The 6463-nt window shown below is 41.3% G+C and overlaps 1 pseudogene; it reads left to right on the top strand.

The window, feature by feature from the left end:
* The first annotated feature begins 2617 nt into the window (after positions 1-2617).
* On the top strand, positions 2618-2735 carry LOC126475692 (5S ribosomal RNA; annotated as a pseudogene).
* The last annotated feature ends 3728 nt before the right edge of the window (positions 2736-6463 follow it).

Here is a 6463-nt window from a genome sequence, read left to right as displayed (position 1 = left end):
ATTCAAATACATGTTCCCTAAGAATAAACCAGCTTTTAACAAACGTACTCTTTCTCAAAAGGTACTAATATTATAATAATTTAAAATATCATCACATTCTTTTGCCTTTTTCATTTATACATTACAAAATTCTAATTTTGTTGCAATACATCAAGGAGTTTAAACAACACAAAATACACATTTGATAAATTGCAGATACACAGCTGAATAAAATAAACCTACTCCTAATCGATATAAATGTCACAAAGGAACCGCATGTGTCAGGAAAAACCCCAAAAGTGAATGACAGATGTTGAACGTGTCACATCACCAGATGATCTACCTCGCCGATTTGTCGTACTGTAGTTTGCAATAAACGAGAGGAGGCTAAAAGGCGAGTAAATAAAATAATTAACCGTAAGTAATGTAAGCACAGAAATATCTAAAACAGTGAAGGGAATACTGCCTCCGATATGCTAAATTCGAACCCTGATCCCCACGCACTAAGGTCTTGCACCCACCCTCGGGGCCATAGTGTTGTGGATACATGACTTGGTTTGGGCTGATCAGACGCAACAGGCCGGTAGTCTCGAACGTGCGACGTGCGGCGAGACATACGTCACACATTCAACATTTTTCACCTAACTTTGGGTCATTTCCCAACCTTTTTGGCCCAAAGTGTCAATAAATTACTTGTTTCAGCGTCGGCTGCGTCGCGTCGGAGTTATTTGAACGTTTATAAGAATTACCCTGTATATCATATAAATGACAGATAGTTGAAAACTGTGTGTCCTAGTGGTTCCAAAGTCAAGCAACCACTTACAAGCAATTTAATGTTTACAGTTTACATTTTTTTCTTGTGTTCGTTGATTACTATGATAATAAAGATTAACTCTTAGCTTCTCAGGTCATTTTTTGTCTCCCTCTGTGCCAGATGCGCTCTGACAGACCGTTACATTTAAATATCAATGGAAAATGCATTCAGCAATTTCTGTGAAACCAGTTTTTTATGTAAAAGGTAGCATTAATACCAACCAAAAAATACATTTCCATTAATATTAAAGTTTATTTTCAGGAAAACACCGTATCTAAACAGAAAACTGCACAAAATGAACATAATATTACATGATAATGTCACTGTGACTAAAACTCAAATATCCTGCCCTTTAAATTTTAATTTTTTCTATATTTTTATTGTTAATTATATATGTAACAATAAAAACATAAAAAGCTCCCTTAAAACATTCAAACAATGAAAATTATACTAGTACTACTCAAGTTTTTAATTTCCTTCTCAGAGGTTTTCTTCTGCACCAAATTTTTGTTGCGAATTCAACTTAGATGAGCTTCTTGCAACACTGACAAATAAAAGGCGTCTTTCTCTTATTTCTGAGTCGACAGGTGGAGCATGCCTTGCGTTTTTCCAATCGTTCCACAACGACTTCTACTCTTGGTTCTGCTACACCCAAAATACGGTGAAGGATACACGAACTTCATAGGGTATGTGGTACTTGGTGACTCGCTTTTTCTATAGTGTATCACCAGCGAGTCTGCAAGTTTCTTCAAAAACTTAATGCGATACACCTAAGTATTGTCTTTTCAGGACTTGTGAAGAACAAACGGATTCACCGAACATGTGACCAGTGTGCGGAAAATCCGCGCCATTGATCATCTTTGGTAGATACTCCGACAACCAGCGATATTTGTGTCGACCAAATAGATTTCTAGCAGAATGCTAGCTAAAGCTACAGTCCCAATACTTCTTATTTCATCATTTTCATCACATGCTTCATTCGAGGAATTCGCAGCTGGCAAAGTAAATTCGTCCTCACTTTCTCACTGTTCTGTTCTCAATTACCTTCACTTTCAATTACGTCGTCACTATTTCATCCAACATCACGTCCTACACTGTTCTCAAACCATTTTAAAACAGTGTCCTCAAAGTCAGCGTCTGTAGTACAAACAGTAAACGAAAACCTAGCAACTGAATCCATAACCCACAGTACCAGGTGCGGCCTCAAATATTGCTAGCACAAAACAAGCAGTAAAAATATGGGTCCACATCATATTCAAGTTTCTACCGACAGAGGAAACTACTGCAACTTCGGGAAAGAACGACTAGATAAAGCTGTAATCTCCTAATCGACATGGTCCCGTAACACCTTACCAAAAATTTCCAAATTTTTACTAATCCTGCCCTACGTATTAGCAACAGAGTAACAATCGATGCTAGCGGTCTGTGAGACCGCACCTGAGACGTTAAGGTTTTGTATGTCCATCCTTCTGACTGGAGGTCTGGGGGGACTATGGCCGTTCACTATTGTTAAAAAAAATGAAACACCTACAGCCGTCCTTCTGGTGTCATTTATTGCATGGCTACCAGCTTCAGCGCTTCAGTGTACTATCTTCAGGACTTAGCTGGTGCTTAAGGGGGTAAAATGCGTATACACCATGCATCAGTGGCCAACAAAACTGGTTTACGCAGACTACCTGTAACTGTGATGTTGCCTTTGCAACTGGGACGTTAAGGTTTAAATTTGCTAAAAATTTTAACAGAATGTTCCAAAGTGAAACCACCTTCTTAAAACATTTGAATGTTTGATTTTCCATAGTTTCGTGTTGCATGCTTACCATGCTTGGCAACGGCCTTGTCGCAGTGAATACACCGGTTCCCGTGAGATCACCGAAGTTAAGCGCTGTCGGGCGTGGTCGGCACTTGGATGAGTGACCATCCAGGCCACCATGCGCTGTTGCCATTTTTCGGGGTGCACTCAGCCTCGTGATGCCAATTGAGGAGCTACTCGACCGAATAGTAGCGGCTTCGGTCAAGAATACCATCATGACGACCGGGAGAGCGGTGTGCTGACCCCACGCCCCTCCTATCCGCATCCTCCATTGAGGATGACACCGCGGCCGGATGGTCCTGGTAGGTCACTCGTGGCCTGAAGATGGAGTGCTAAAAAAAAGAAATAGCTTACCATGCTTACTGTGATAAACATTATTTTTGTGAAAAATACGAGTATTGAGGGCTCTCAAAGGGTTAAGGACATTCCTTGGAAACCAAATGTTATTTGTCCACAGCACATGGTCTATTGGCTAGTCTTACTTCCTCTGTATCACGGGATCCCGGGTTCGATTCTCGGCCGGGTCGGGGATTTTCTCCGCTCGGGGACTGGGTGTCCGCGTTGCCCGCATCATTTCATCATCATTTATGAAAAAGGCGAGTCTGGGCTGTGTAAGGATTGGGAATTTGTACCGGTGCTGATGTGTGCACAGTTGAGCGCCCCTTAAACCAATTGTCATTATCGTCATCCAAATGTTATTTGCGCCACAGTGATGGAAAGCGTGCTTTATTAAAGCGTCAGTTAAATAATATAATAGGCGTTACCACTCACTGGAACATCTTCATTTTTAATTTGTCAGTTTTGCGAAGACTGCTTAAGGATATCCCTCGGAAACCAAATGTTATTTGCCCCATTGTGACGGAACGCATGTATTATTCGGGAGAAATTTGTACACTGTACAATAAACCACAGGGATTTGACAACTAGTTACATTAAATCAACAAGCTGCCATAATTATCTGACGCGCTTCAACTATTCCCCTAATTCATCGGTTTCCCACACGAACGCCATGGCCATTTGATGGTTACTAGTAATGACTCTTTTTGCAATCGGATTTAATTGAAAGAATCACAGATCGGCTAGACCGGCAAAACTAACTTTTAACGAATGTGCCATTTTACGATTGCGGCCAGCCTGTTTGGCTTTCGGCGCGACCAATGCGGAGCCGTGCGTGAATCATGAATGCGTGACGCAGAAATACCGGGGCGCACGCACGTCACGTGAATTTAATATAGAATATTGATTGTGTTGGGCCGGTCGTTCTGCGCATGATGATGATATATGATCTTGCTATGAATAAATAACATCGCTTCGTTTAAAGCAACGCGCGCGAAAAGTGCTGTGTATTTTTAATTTGTTTCTCGCAGCGCGTAAATGCGATAGCCGGCAGCAATTGAAATGCGCTGCCTCGCGAATTATGTATCAGAATTCGCGGATTTCATTCCTGCGAAAGCAATTACGGCCTTTGTTTCCTTGCGCCGCGGCCGAATGCTTTATGCCCGCCAGTACAGTGTGGCGCGAATCCTGCAGCAACCTGTCGCGCTCTTTTTAACACAGCATGTGGACCGTCATTTTTTCGGAAGGGGAAAGAAGAGCAAAACTTTAACTGAAAAGTGACGTCGTTCGATCATAGGGTGTCTCCGTAGCAAATAAAGGGATACGTCAAGTTTTTATTTGTACTACCTTTGTTTTCGTGGGTTCATATCAGTATAATTGTCCTAATTGATAGAAGTCATGACGGAAAATTGCGTTGACTAATACATTAGTCGCTAATATTATGTTACTAGTTACTAATTACATATGTCCCAAGTGATGGGGAAGATTTTATGATCATCTGCTTAATAGCCTGTCGGAACATCTGCATGGCAGTACTGCAGAGATTCTGCGTGGTGGTGGTTTCAAGCCCTTGGTACGTTTCTCAAGATATATTGAAAGACACCTACTGTTTATTGAGTAAACAAAACGTTTAAATAGTGGTAGTTAGTTCTTTGGTGGGACTCTATTTTGTTATATAACATGCCTTTTCATAGCCACGAGCTTCCTGTTGAATGTAACGGTGCTTGAGCGGCGATGTTCATAAAATTGACTGAAAGTTTCAATTTTTTTTATTTGTTAGTAGAATTCATGGACAATAAGGTTAAAAATAATATGATTCTAGAGCTGCTTCACTCTTGATGTTAATAGAGTCAATGGTTATTATTAATGATGAAATCGCATCCGAAGCGCCTGAAATATAATGAAAAGTGTGACGCCACCTTCTAGCCATGCCCCCTTTTAGAAGAAACACTTCAGTACTAGCATAGTGAACAACGATTCCATGGATTACTTTCAATAAAACTTTCACGGGGTGCACTTATAAGGCTGTGCTGTATACTCTTTGGCTCTATAGATCATCTATGACTCTTTTCAGTGTTATAAGAGGCAAAAGTTGGAAGGTGGGAAAGGCGTTGGTGGACACGAGAGACTCACAGAGATGATAGAAATTCTTCAAGTGTATTGTGACAAAGATATCCGACAACTGACCCCTAACATAGACAAATGTAATGTATTGCGAATACATAGAAAGAAGGATCCTTTATTGTATGATTATATGATAGCGGAACAAACACTGGTAGCAGCTACTTCTGTAAAATATCTGGGAGTATGCGTGCGGAACAATTTGAAGTGGAATGATCATATAAAATAAATTGTTGGTAAGGCGGGTACCAGGTTGAGATTCATTGGGAGAGTGCTTAGAAAATGTAGTCCATCAACAAAGGAGGTGGCTTACAAAACACTCGTTCGACCTATACTTGAGTATTGCTCATCAGTGTGGGATCCGTACCAGATCGGTCTGACGGAGGAGATAGAGAAAATCCAAAGAAGAGCGGCGCGTTTCGTCACAGGGTTATTTGGTAACCGTGATAGCGTTACGGAGATGTTTAATAAACTCAAGTGGCAGACTCTGCAAGAGAGGCGCTCTGCATCGCGGTGTAGCTTGCTCGCCAGGTTTCGAGAGGGTGCGTTTCTGGATGAGGTATCGAATATATTGCTTCCCCCTACTTATACCTCCCGAGGAGATCACGAATGTAAAATTAGAGAGATTAGAGCGCGCACGGAGGCTTTCAGACAGTCGTTCTTCCCGCGAACCATACGCGACTGGAACAGGAAAGGCAGGTAATGACAGTGGCACGTGAAGTGCCCTCCGCCACACACCGTTGGGTGGCTTGCGGAGTATCAATGTAGATGTAGATGTAGAATCTATCCAGTGTAAGTGACGGGAAAGGTGCAGTATTGGCTACATATTTCCACATTGTGCCAACAAACGAACATCCCATTAATCATCTGTGCCACATTAGCTGTTATGAATATCTACAGGCTCAGACGGATAACAACCCCTACATTCGCAAGGAGAGCCTTTAAGTTGTATTCTGGATATTGTCAATTCCACTCAAAGGAGGTGCTTGGCCGATCCTGAAATTCTCAAAAAATGTATTATGGAGAAGCTAGGAATCCACATGAGTCTCTAAATTTACTCATATGGAAACGATGCCCTAAAACCAACTTTTAATCTGTTACAGTTAGCAGGATACAGTTCTTGTACTTAATGATGGGAACGTAGGGATGATGAATTTACCAAAGAGAATGAGCTTTAAGATACGAAATTTAATTCATTACATCCTGCTGAGGAGTCTGTTGAAGACATGGTAAACGAAAGGAGGCAGAAAACAAGAAGCCACAGGAGAATTCTTGGAGGGAAAAAGGGCCTTCGGTAGAAATCTGGGGCCTTTTGAAGAGGTGACATAAGAAAAAACAAATGAAATGACACAGTTTCAGAGATACTACTCATCTCATACAGATATGATTTTATGTATACAGGC

The sequence above is a fragment of the Schistocerca serialis genome, chromosome 4 (genome assembly GCF_023864345.2).
Source record: "Schistocerca serialis cubense isolate TAMUIC-IGC-003099 chromosome 4, iqSchSeri2.2, whole genome shotgun sequence".
Classification (NCBI taxonomy): domain Eukaryota; kingdom Metazoa; phylum Arthropoda; class Insecta; order Orthoptera; family Acrididae; genus Schistocerca; species Schistocerca serialis.
This window is presented reverse-complemented; position numbering and strand designations above follow the sequence as displayed.